General features: G+C 31.9%; 1 long non-coding RNA gene across 1 annotated transcript in view; it reads right to left on the bottom strand.

Moving 5' to 3' along the window:
- The window catches only part of LOC146998354 (uncharacterized), a 168,982-nt gene that overhangs the window by 90,760 nt on the left and 64,780 nt on the right, over positions 1–13,442 (bottom strand). The window contains exon 2 of the long non-coding RNA XR_015039291.1: positions 2,691–2,737. This is a non-coding gene — a long non-coding RNA (uncharacterized LOC146998354). The remainder of the gene's footprint in view (positions 1–2,690; positions 2,738–13,442) is intronic.

The following is a 13,442-nucleotide window of genomic DNA, read 5'->3' as shown; positions in this document are numbered from 1 at the left end:
TGATTATTGACATTTCTTTAATGTTGGAAATGCAATGTGTTGTTGAATTATACAGTTTTCAATAAGAGAATAGAACGTTTTTTTCTAATATTCTAAAATTATTATTTGCTTTATCAATTTTGGTAATAGTATTTTTTTTTTCAATTGCGAAATTTTCTGAAATAAATCCTTCCAATTTTTAATTCCTTTAAATCCTTTAATTTTTTCAATATTCATTTTGCTTTGTTCCAATATTTCATTTTTCCATTCCTTGAAAGGATAACTTAGTAGAAATACTGCCTTCAATATGAACTTATCTACATCTGATGAAGTATTTTCGAAACAACTCAATTTAGGAATGCATTTAAACTGGTAAAAATTTTACACTTTATTTTATAAGCTGCTTTATTTCTTGATCCTGTACAATGTCTAGATTCCATGTAATTATATGCTTATGTTATTCGTCTACATATGGTAGAAATCTCTCTTTACTACAATATCAAGTTGCAGAAAAATCTTCTTCATGGTAGTTGGTAATATAACTAATATTTTTTATTGTACTTGAAACAAACAATTGTTTTAAACTCTGTTGCTGAAAATTTTTATTGAGCTTGTTTAAAGACTTTATTCAAGTTTAAATTAGCAAACCTTCTATGAAGAAAAGTTGATAGTACAGAAAAATTTTTTCTGTTTAGACGAATTACAGTTAAATTTAAATTAAACAATGTACTAAATCTTTGACGAGGCTATTTAATTAAACTTTCTCTGACACCCTCGTGTGTAAGCTTACTTTTGAAGAAATTTTGAATGAAAAAGTTTACAATTACAAGAAATAAGTTTACAATTCTTAGCAACATCTTAACATCTACCTATCTAAAACTTAACAAGACCAATAAAAAGTCAATTACTTAAAAAAAATGAGGCTATCTCATAAAAGTAGAGAATTCAGTTTTTCTATAATTAAACTTATTATTTGAAAAACCAACATCTGTAAAATGGTTATATCAAATAAAAGTTTTAACCAAATGAACAGAATTAAAAACGTTTGCAGAGAACCTGAACAACACAAGAAAGAAATTTTCTTCTTGCTATTCTTTTACAAGGAAATAAAATTCCAATTAACTTCATCAACCGTCCACTAAAAAACGCTGAAGTAGTCGACATCCTATCAAATATTTTAAAGTAACGAATATTTTATCTAAAAGCTCAAATACAGTAATATAAAACACCCTTCTATATATATAGAATTTAAGTATATAAGGAACATAAGTATTTTATAGTATATATTTGTATTGCTGTACAAACGTTCTTGACAATACTTTTATTCCCAGATATATAATACACTCTATTCCAAGTTGTCATCATAAGCCCATGATGAGAAGACTTGATACTTTTCTAACTTTTGTTTGTTATTTTTCCCTTTTTCTTACTTTACTATCTTGCTTTCAGAATCTAAAAACTTGAAAATTACCTTCTGCTTTTTATTCACCTTTTGGGAGATAGATGGCAATTTGTTTCGTTAATGAAGCCAACCATCAGCTAACCCTAAGCACACACTTTTGAATTGTAGTCTTTTCATCTTTGTTCGCTCTGGGTAAGTCATGCTTTCATTATTTTCTATTACTTGTTATATATACTTTGTAGTTCTACATTTGAGTCTTAAACTTAGTAAAACGTGTCTAGTTAATTTCTTTTACTTATGGTGGACGCCGGAATTTATTTACAAATGGATTCGTTTTGTACATTTTAATAGCTTTTCATTTCATTATCCGACTTCCTCTGCGTAGTAAAGGAGTTCAAGATTTTCGAACTGTTATGAATAAATAATTTAAAACAGTTCCTCGGCTGATTTTGGATGAACAGAAACGCAGTGGTTTTCCAGACCAAGGGATTTCAATTTAATTTTATCAACATCTTCTTGATGACGTTGGATCAGATACTGACTGCATTCCTCTTCCTGTACTACACATTTTTCAAATTTGTATCTCACATATCTGTAATTCTTCAGACTATTGATTTATTATTTACATATTTATAGGAATTTTAGAATTCACTGGCTTTAAATATCATTTCTTTCGGGTCATTCTGGACTTGATTCTAATTTTTTTTTTTTCTAAAACTGATTAATTTTCAACAGCATATTGCGCAAAAGAAATTGGGATAAAATTTGTAATACTATATATGAGGATTTATATAATATAAATATAAATATATATATATATATATATTTAAATAAATAAATAAATATATATATATATTAACAAATAATCAAATGTAAGAAAGGACTGTTAAGAATTCTGCACCTAGGTTGCAATGATTTAATTAAAAATAATTATAATTAAAGAGGAATACTCCTATTAAAATTCTTATATGTCAAATTAAATTAAGAAAGCTAAAAATGTAAAAGAATTACAATTTAAAGTCTAAAATTTTTAAATAAAATTTTTTAAAAATTTAAAATTTTAAAATGATTTAAATTATTTTAAATTTTAAAAGGTTTATAAAAATGTTTTACAAGTATTAAATAGTAAAAGTTAATCTGCATGTAAAAATTGCTTTAATAGAAATGGTTAATAGCACTGGATATGCATAAAATTGTGACAAAAGTCGTTAATGAAAATTAGAGCCATATAAAGAAAATTATTTAAAAGTGAGCAACTGAAGAGATAATGATAAAATACCGACTCTTCAGAGGGAATTAGTTTATTTACCATTTCCTTCAACCGTTCAGTCATTCTGTTTCCTCCTTGCTATGCATCTGCAAATGAAAAATAGAAATGAAATTAAATGTAAGTAATTAATTCCCCAAATTTATCATGCTCAAATGCATATCAAGAATTCCTCTACGCAATTTAAATTAATTAAAAATTATTTGGGATGAGAAACTTTATTTAAATGTTAAAGAACTTTCGAACGAATCGAATTTAAGTAAAAATGTTTTAAAAAAATTCTAAACTTTTAAAATTTAAAATTTTTAAAAATATTACTTAAAATTACGAATTTGTGAACTGGAATTTGTTTAGATTTTAAATTGTAATTCCTTTACTTTGTTAGTTTTATTAATTGAATTTGAATTATGGGAATTTTAATATGAGTATTCCCCCTTTAATTTTAATTTATATATATATATATATATATATATATATATCTTATAAAAACTGAAATGAAACGCTTTCAAGTTTACAAAAAATATAATCGAAACGTTTTCCTAGTACAAAAAATATAAATGAGATCTTTGGTCTCATTACATGTAAAACGTGTAAAGTGAAAAAAATTCTAGTTAGAAAATCTTAAATGAATTACTTCAAACTTTGGAAAATGTAGCTAAAATATTTTAATTTTAAAAGAAAAAAATGTGAACTTTTTCTCCTTACATTTTGAAATTGAAAGAGGTTCCCCACTTAAAATTAAACTTTTTCGACTTAAAAAAATTTAAATGAATTATTTCGACTTTTTGAAATCTTAGTGTAATTTTGCTTTTTACATTTCGAAATTAACACCGATTTTTCGATAGACAAAATAAAAAGGAAGATTTTTCGCCCTAAAAATGTAAACTGAAACTTTTTTAATTAAAAAGGGTCAGAGTGTTTAGACCTAGCGAAAATTGTAGTGAACATTTTTCGCCTTAAGAAAAATGTGATCTATCAGAAGTGCATTCTGTTTTTTCTACTAAACGAAAGAGAACATGCGCAATGAAGTATTTTCACATGTGTTCCAAAATGTCCCGTGTACTGATCCGAGAGATAGTGCTCAATGCTGTTGCTTCGGCTACTCAGAAAATTTTTCCATCTCAGAAAAAATTGCAAATTCAATGATTTTTTTCTTCTTTCAGTTTGAAAGTAGTACGAGATGTTTCGCATGTGTAAATATTAAAAGATTTTAATATATTTATTACATCCTATATTAAAAGCTACATTTCACTGCTTTAATGAATACTTAAGTCACATATTTATTTGAACACACATGCATTGAGAAAGCATGGACACTAAAAAACTGTCAAAAAGTTAAATGGGTGAAATTCAGCGTAGATCTGCAAGTATATGATTTTGCAGGCAGACCTTGTGATCCGCGATGAACCCACGTTTCATGTACGTACACATTTCATGTGGCAAACTGAACAAGTATAACTGGATATTTGGTTCACGGAAAATTTGCTAGTTACATAAGAAACATATACGTAATTTCATGAAGATAAAAATTTTTTGTGTCTTAAAAAACGTGATGTCTTTAGACATTTGTTTCTTCGCACAACCTTGTAATTCATGTCTTGGGCATCTACGTAAGATTTTCGTATGCCTACTTCTCAGCAGTACATAATAGCAAGTACAGCTGTGGTCAGGCGAGATCCTAGACTGAATTTATCAAGCCATGTTATCACTCGTAGGGAGTTTTGTGTTTATTAGCAGGTTACCTAACTATTTTGCCTTTACTTTTATTTCTAGTTTCGTCGATTCTTACCAGTAACTACATTAGTTACATTACTTCATATATTAATCACAGAGTTCTTAACAGAAACCTTTCGGCATCTATAGCTTACATTTCATTATTACTTCTCTTAACAACTGTGTTACTTATTTCATCTCTAGTGTGTTAACCGGAACTGTTAATGAAATTTAAGGGCCTGAATCAAAGTTTATAAGATCACTTTGTCTTGTAAATTAATATCTTCATTTTATTTGAACTGTAGTTTCTGCTATACAAGCTATATAACCGTTAGTCTGACAAAGAAAAGGAGGTATATTTTAAACCACTGAATTGGAGTTATTTTACTCAAAACTTTAAGACGGAACGATAAGCCATCTGACTATCTTTATGAGTCTAGCAGTTAACAGTTAGAATCAGATAGATCAGTTCACATTTGCGGGAAGAACTCGGGAATTGAACGTCTGCTATACAACAAAGAACCTTCATATTGAATATTTATGCATGTTCGTAGAAGTATGGACAGCTGAACGTCCGCTTTACGTCTGTATTTGTGAAACAGGTTAATTGAAGTAGTTATAAGTGTCTTTTCTCTCTGCACCGTTAATTTTGATTCCGCTTCGTCTGAAAACCAGTCCGAAATTCATCAGCAATTGAAGAGTTCGACTGGTATACAGACGGAATATGTGACCGAAGAAAAATTTATAAATCACAACAAAAGGTGCTAGATTTATAAGTAGTAGGTTAACCATCTCTAAAATTATCGAGACAGTTCCCCAGATAATTCCTAAAATTTCCAGTGATACGCAGCATTCTGATTACGTAAAAATTCTGGCACATTTCGTTGGAAAATGTACTGAAACAGTGCAGCACTCAGTGCCGTCATAAATAAAAATGATGCTTCCGATACAACTGAAACTGCGGTCATCTTCATTTTTAGTGAATTCTCCCATATTTGGCGTCAATAAAACTAGTCATTCCTCTTTGAAAAATGTACCTTTTCGCATCTAATGAATCAATTCAATTATGCAAAATTAGATATGATCTCAGTATGTTAGCTCTCATATTAACTGTGTGCCCACCAGCGGCCGAGCGGTAAAGTCGCTGAACACTGGTATTTCGGTCCGAGGTTCGAATCCCGCGAACGGGCTGGCTGCATGGGTGTTTTCGTGGTTTTCCCCATGTGTAACGTGTATACGAGCCAGTTTCCCTTAGAAAGTCCTCCCCAAAGGCAGATAGCCATAGTGTGCTTTGCCATAATTAAATACACCACCATATTAACTGTGTGGGAAATAAAGTTACTAATTTTCATACAAAAGCGTAAGAAAGTTAATAGCATATTACAAAATAATTTTTGTCTCGAATAAGAGTTTCCTTATTTCGTACACTGTATTGTATCACTTATTTTATGCTTACAAAAACAACATGTAGGAGTTAAAATTTAAGAAAACTATTTCAATTTGTTTTCTGAAATGAGTGATTTATTCATTCAAATGAAAAACCTTTTACAATATGCATTTCTAAAAAATAATGCGTATTCTTCCGACTTTAGTACAATTCTACTAGAAACAAATAGCAATTATGAACGAAGAGGATTTAAGGAAACCAAAGAAAATGCTTGTTTTTTATCTGAAAGAAGAATTCTGAAATACAGCGTACCCATGGAGGTAGGAAAGGGAGGAGGGGCCATTCCGCGCTAGAAGTGAAGCACTGCTTTGAAGCTTGGGTCACCAGACGGGGTGTTCTTTGTTTACATTCAGAAGCTCGCTTGACAAGATTCTGATAGTATTTCGACACACGACAGTTCCATAGAAATCGAAAAAGGGACACTCTCGCATGAAAGAAACATTCATAGTGTGATGGATAATAGCAATTTGTATAGTTTACTGACATTTACGCAAAAATCACATCTTGGTTATTTTTCGATAACTAACGACAGCGATTTTGATTATGAATTTGTTTTATAAAATTCTAAGCAGTTGCACTGCAAAAATATAGATTTTAAGAAAATTGCTAAAAGAGATCTGCCAAAATTTATTTTCTAGAAGATTTGAAAAGTTTGAAACTTGATGGCTAAATGTAAATATAAAATTATGTATGTTAAAATATTTGTAATTAGGCACATAGGTCAGATTAAGTTTTTATTAAATAGAGTAACGCATGCAAGGGCTATCTGCCTAAAGAGAGAGATGCCATCGTGGAGGAATTTTGAAGAAAAACTGACCTTTGAGTGGGTATTAAAAATAATACTTATAATTTTCATTCAAATTATATTCATATATATTTTTTATGTAAAACTTTCGGGTGTATGCTAAATTAGTGTAAATTACTTTACACGAAAAATATAGTGAATGCATAGAAATTAAAGATTTGCACATGCCGGAAATGATAAATAGGAAATATGTATGGGTATCTGTATCTGTGTTTGACAAAAGCATGTATCTGCCTTTGACAAATGACTTAAATATTCATTAAATTATTTATAAATGTACTGGAAATGAAGGATTATTCATTCATAAACAACTATGAAAGTTAATGAGAAAAAATAAATCTAAATTTATAATGATTATAAATATTATCTAAATATATAATAACCTTAACATTCAAATGTAAACATAAATTGACATCCTGTTGACAAATACGTTATAAAACTATTTAAGCAAGAATTGTTCGTATTGGAAAGCAATCTGTTAAAAGGTATTGTAAAGCAAATGCTTTGAGATGCGCACTTAAGAATGTAATAAAGAGTTTTGGAATATGTATTGTTGAAATGAAGGGTAAAAAGAAAATCTGATAAGTATAATTAAAAGAATTATTCCCTTTACATTTTATAATAACTCAGTTACAAGTTTAAAATAATACTTAAAAAAAACTTATTTTATTCCCTTTCAGAAATGTTCAGAGAAAGTCAAATACTATTTAATACCTATTAAATTATTAGGAATTAGCGAAATACTTATTTAAAGTATTTCGCTAATTCCTAATAATTATCTAATATAAAATGAACCGAATAGAGCATTAATTATAAATTGACTTACATTTTTCAATTTAAAAGAAGTCAAAAAATCATGTCATATTTAAGAAAGTATTTTAGGAAGAAGCTCTATAAATAGAAAAGAAATAATGCATAATTTTAATATTAATAATACAATAAACTTTGATCTTAATTTTTGTACCTTAAACGAATAAAATCGAATTACCTTAATTTTTTTTTCTTATGTAATTAACGAAAACTTGTGAAAATATTTCATTCAAATTAAACCATTCTGAGAAAACTGTCCTGTGAAAAGTATAGCATTTAATTCCGTTCAGAATGAAATGTTGTTTAAAAATATGTGGTTTTCACATACTTAGGACTCTGAAGTGTTGTAGGAAAAGAAAATATATACATTTATATGTATATTTGCGACGTAATTACAAAATATTTACACCCAAACGCGTCAAATCCCATAGAACTCAATGGTAAATGACCCAACGTTTTGGTCACCACGTAGGGATCGCCGGTGCTTCAGAGCAGAGTAAGGAGAAACTTGTTTAGGGCGACTCCATCTTACTTCCTACCTCCATGAGCGTACCACACTCTCAAATTTATAATTTGCGTTTTTTATATTTTGTTGTTTTTGAATACAAAGTACGAAAAATAAATTTTCCTACTTTGGATAATAGCTGCATAAAAATGCGGAGTTCTCATTAATTTACTTCATTACTCGTTAATTCATTCAAATATTCATTATGTTTTAGCATGAATATGGATTTGGGGTTCTTGGAAAATCCAGCTGAGGCTCTGGAACTTTCTTGAAATCCACCATGCAGCTCTTGTCATAGTAATGTTTGGTCATCCCTGGTATATAGCATTCCTGAACTCAATAGCTGTATATTTAGTATGACCGCAGATTCATAATGATTTCTGCATTCAATAAATTTTCCATGATGAAACATAATGACAGCAGCACTGACTGTAATGAGTAAGTAGTACTGAGAACTGTAAGTAATGCTGATTTCAGAAATGAAAAACAATGACTGGGGTACTAATACATAATAACTGTACTACTGACAGTAGTACTGACTGTAGCAAAGGCACACAATGACTGTAACAGAAAAAGCATATAATAGCATATGTACTGTAAATAGGATTTCTGCACAAACTAGCTGTAGCACCTTGTAATCCATGTCCTAAATAACGAAAACGTAATCATAATTGAGTATACTATAGTATTATTTTTAATGCCATCTGCATTAAAAATTATCCCCTCTATTACTCGGCTCAGTGAGCTCAGTTTCTATATTATTTATATGTTTGTAAATTGTGCGTTTTTGCTTTAAAAATGATTGAATTATGGTGTTTTTATCTTCCGGTTAAGATTTTGTTGATTTTAGTGTATCTGCATGCAATAATTGTAGAACTATCAACAGTTTAAAATTTGTTTAAGTACATAAGTATTGCCAGACTAGACAATAGATAGACAATCTAGAGAAACTAAGCTTACGAACAACAAAGAAAACGCTTTAATTTATTATTGCGAATGATTAATCCATTCTGGAATTTATTGGAGGAAATAAATGTTTAAGATATACTCGCAATTTTTAATATAGATAGTTTGAGTTTTTATGTATTTTTGCCTTGTCGCGTAGTGAGAGCTGTATTAATTCAATGAGAAATACTGAATCGTCTGCGAAAACTGTTTCTTTGTTTTGTGTTTATTTAGTTACAGTTACAGTTACAGTTACAGTTACAGTTAGTTACAGTTAGTTACAGTTAGTTTGTGTTTATTTAGTTACTTTTATACATCGTTTAAGATTTATTATAGTATTTGAATAGAACATGCAGCAACGATTAGATAATTCTTCAGATGATATAAATTTTGTTCGTTCTGGGTTATAAAATGAGTGAAATGTAACGCTTTTAAGTGAACTTAGCACCAGAGTGTCACTATGGTAAACAAATATAGTGAATTTCAAAAGCGTGCCTTTATTCTAGTGTGTTTTACGCGTTATCGACGAAGTAGATTTAATTCAATCCAATATGTTTAAATGAAATGCAAGAAAAATGCGCATAATTTAATACTCCGCACAAGAAATTTATGTGGTGTACACATCAGGTTTTGATATCAAAAATTCGTTGAAGTGTTACAAAATATAAAATCGATAACAAAACAAATTTCAAATTCAAATTAGGGCTTAGACATGCCCATATTCTATGGAAGATTACGTTATTCAAAGTTTGATTGCTCTAAGTCACAATCATTCATTCACAATAATTCATCACAATGTGAGAAAGATACATACATTCATGCAGAATCTTTATTATTTAATTTCTTTAAATATAATGCAGGGTGATAATATTTGGTTACAACACTTTGAAAAGTGACTCGCCGTTTATAGTTTTCAACGCAAAATGCCAAAACGAATTTAATGGTCCTTCAGGGCAAATAGCCTCTTTGCAGGGGAAAAAAACTGAAATGTTTCAAATTTTAAATAATGTCCAAAGTAACTTTTTTTAACTTATTGTGTGCTATTTATTTATTAAATATCATGTTCTTCGCACTTAAAGCATAAAATTCAGTTTAACGGCTATATCGCAAAATGATTAGAATTTCCGATGCAGAGTCTCGCGCGCTGGAGATAAAATATTTTTTCTGTACAACGTTGCCATTGCTCGCTTTGAAATCGCTTAGTTTGTTAATTTATTTGTTGAAGTGTTAGAAAATACGAAGTCGATAATAAAACAAATTTCAAATCCAAATTAGTTTTCCACATGCCCATATTCTATGGAAGATTATGTTATTTAAATTCTGATGGCTCTAGATATCGTTGTTTTATGACAATGCGAGAAACATAGTGCATACTGTTAACGATCTTGTATTCAGTTTGCTATTTTTAATATAATTATAATTAAAATTGTTTGGTTTCCCCCTTGCAATGCAGCACGGTACGAGTTTTAAGAGTAAATTACGCAGAAAATGTAAAAATACAGGATCTCGCACATTTAACATTTAATAAATAGATATTTCGTAATTGTGCTCCTTCGCTTTCCAGGAATCTCGATAAAATACCAGAAGGTTCTTGTGAAAGATTAAAATCTTATAAAAGCCAGATTAAAACATCTCAGTTCAGTTTCTACTAAGTTTTAATTGTTAATTGTAGCGAATTCGCAGTGAGATCGAAACAGCTTTCTCTGCTTTGAATTGTGTTCTGTTTAATGTTTTAGTAGTTCAAAATATAACTAATGTGAGATATTGAGCTATTGTACCAATATCTCTGACGAAATTTCAGCATTTTATTTTATTTGTCTCTTCAATCCATTACGAACCCGTACACACGCAACACTTTTTGGTGTCATAAGTGGGATATTCAATGCCCATTACAAGAGCGATGGAAGAACAAATTAGGCAGTTGATGACTGCATTTGCTGCATTCCAAGAAAAAATGGAAGGTACCGTCAACTCAGTTAAATAAGAATTGAAAGCAGGCCGAAAAGAGATGAAAGCGGGACAGGAATCCGTTAAAGAAAAGATGAATGTTTGTCAAGAATCACTTAAAGAAGAGATGTAAGCAGGTCAAAAGGAAATAAAAAAAGAAATTACCTGCATAATAGAAAATAAATTTTAGGCTATAGAAGGCAGAATAGACGCTGTTGAAAATAAAGTTGCACACATTGAAGAAAGAGTTTCTTCTGTGAAAGAACAAATCTAAAGAATTGTTTGGGCTATCCAACAACAAATCGAACAACAAACTGAACAAAGTGCTTCTGCTGTGCAAGGACAAATCAAACAACACGTTGAAGAGAGGGTTTTTCCTGTCGTTGCCAAAGAAGTTGACACATTAAAAAGATGCATAGCGACAGCAGGAAGCAATTCAGAGGATTTTGAATTTTAACCCATGTTTGCTTGCACCTGTCTGAAATTATCCCCATATGATGAGAAGACCTCCTAGCAAGTATATAAGACACAGTGGACACATTTAAGAAAGTATTTCGGATGCGAATAGATGGGATTCCCAAGCTAAAGCCTGTCATCTCGCCGCTTCGAGAGCGGATACCTTCAAACTCTACAAGAAAACCAGAGACTAGACTTCAAAGCTATGTCCTTCGTGTTGCAGCTGCTCTTTGGCGAGAAATGTTTAAAAAGACTACAGTAGACTTCAATTAAAGTCACGTCAACAGAAGCCCACAGAAACACTCCAGGAGCTCGCCGCGGATTTCGAAACGCTGTCCCATCTCGCCTCTCCGGAGTGCCCAACGGAAACAAGGGAAATCCTATACCCGCAGTATTTCATCGACGGATCCGGGATCCTGAAATACAGAAAGCTCTGAGAATGGCAGACGTGAAGGATATAAAAATTTTTCTAGTGTACCCAATGAAGTTCGAGGCAGCCCAGCAAGCAACTCGCAGAAATCGCCAACCAGCCAGAGCCGCTCATGTGCAAGAGCCAGTGAATCAACTGACTGCTCATCTAAATAATTTAACTAGACAAGTCGATGCCTTGAGGCGGAATAGGAGTGACATGAAACAACATTAAAGTTCTCGTACTGCGGTAATGAAGGCCACATACGAAGAGAGTGCAGAACATCCTAGGACACGTAAAATAAAGTAGATGATTGGACAAGACCATCTGGTGCCTTGACACTAAACGGAATGAGGGGAATCTAATCCTGGAGTACTGGAGTGCCAAGGGGTGCCCTTCAGTTTCCTTGCATGTTGGAAGCCACATGCGGTGGGAACTGCAGGGCACTCCTTGGCACGAAGAATGGTACAGATGATTTGAACATACAGTTAAATGCCGTGAGCCGAAAAGGGAGTGACCAGAGTGTTGAAACTGCGGAACTGAACACCACGTGCGAAAGAACTACCGAGCACCCCAGGGCACGGAAAATAAGACCATTTCTCAGCAATGACGTAGGAAACAAGTTAATGACCATATCGAGGATCGGAGGTTGCCAGATAAAGAAAAACCCCATTTTAAAGAGATTAAGATATCTACAGTGAGTGGCAGCAGTCACGGACTATCCACCAATGGGCATAACGAAGGAGTTCCTTGCAACATGATCATTGAAACAGGAGCTAATATTGCCGCTCAACTATTTAAAGATAAACTCATTTGTACGCTATCCTGTGTTGCCCTCCAGACAACGTTTGGTGATGGAATTAACATAGATAGGAAGTTGAAAATCAACATCACGTTTGAAAGTTCCTCCTAATATCACGCGGTATATATGGCAGCTATTACAGAGCCTTGCATACTCGGATTGGACCTTTTAAGAAAACAAAATTTTTCCTTGGACTTACAAAACAAAAGACTACTTTCTGCATCAGAAGACGTAATTATGCATCAATAGAAGGGGTATTCACCTGGAAACGCTGACATCTTGTCTAAAAGACCCTGCTCAGAAAGTTGCCGAAATCATACTAGGGGAGAAGAGAAACACCCGGTACCGGCTGTTCTTTTCCAACCCAGATGCTCTTCGCTCGTGACCTTCGTCTGACTTGTGATCTTTTGTTTGGTCGCCGTCCGGATGCGCCTTCGTTGCCTGAGGAATATATCCAAGGTGTCCAGTCCCAATTTGAAGTGATGCACACCGTTCTGCATGAAAGCGAGTCAACTTGGCGACGGGAGAAGGTGAAGACCAGATACGACGCGAGACCTACTGAACATCGATTCGACGAAGGAGACAAGATGTGGTTGAGCATAGTACTTAGTGTATATAATTGTAAATAGTAGTGCAAATAGTATAAGACCATGGTCTAATTTGTTTCTAAATTTGTATTTGATTTGACTTGTATTTAGTATTCGATAGTGATTGATTTGTTTTAAGTTACGCATTGCAATTATAATTTATGTTGTTTGTTATTGTAATGTAATGTTTAATATTGTACTGATGCCTTAGTTGTATGTTTGGCTTCCTGTCCAGGGATTATACTGACCGGGATGGGAAGTCCTTGGGAAGAGGGGCAGTGTTACGAATTTTGTATTCAGTTTGCTATTTTTAACAGAATTGTAATTAAAATTGGTTCATTTATCCATGCAATACAGCGCATGACGAG

The sequence above is a fragment of the Stegodyphus dumicola genome, chromosome 2, assembly GCF_044657685.1.
Source record: "Stegodyphus dumicola isolate Sdum_Otavi_A_Nest chromosome 2, ASM4465768v1".
Classification (NCBI taxonomy): Eukaryota; Metazoa; Arthropoda; class Arachnida; order Araneae; family Eresidae; genus Stegodyphus; species Stegodyphus dumicola.
This window is presented reverse-complemented; position numbering and strand designations above follow the sequence as displayed.